This window comes from Trachymyrmex cornetzi, unplaced genomic scaffold, assembly GCF_001594075.2.
Source record: "Trachymyrmex cornetzi isolate Tcor2-1 unplaced genomic scaffold, Tcor1.1 scaffold1642, whole genome shotgun sequence".
Lineage (NCBI taxonomy): Eukaryota > Metazoa > Arthropoda > Insecta > Hymenoptera > Formicidae > Trachymyrmex > Trachymyrmex cornetzi.
In genome coordinates this window covers 12107-12374 of record NW_017296248.1, presented here as the reverse complement: position 1 = coordinate 12374, position 268 = coordinate 12107, and positions in this window count along the sequence as shown.

The following is a 268-nucleotide window of genomic DNA, read 5'->3' as shown; positions in this document are numbered from 1 at the left end:
TTTTTGAAAAATCGTTTCACGTGTTTCAGCGTTTTTTTTTAATGTTGGAAGTTGTCGAAATATTTGACCGTCCCGGTACATAATTGACACCCTGTATATCTTTTTTGTATGCATCACGCACCCTCTGACGTTTTGTTTCAGGATCTTTTTCGTATTGATCACGGTCCTTCTGACGTTTTGTTTCAGGATCTTTTTGGTATTGATCACGTTCCTTCTGACGTTTTGTTTCAGGATCTTTTTTGTACTGATCACGTTTCCTCTTACGTTT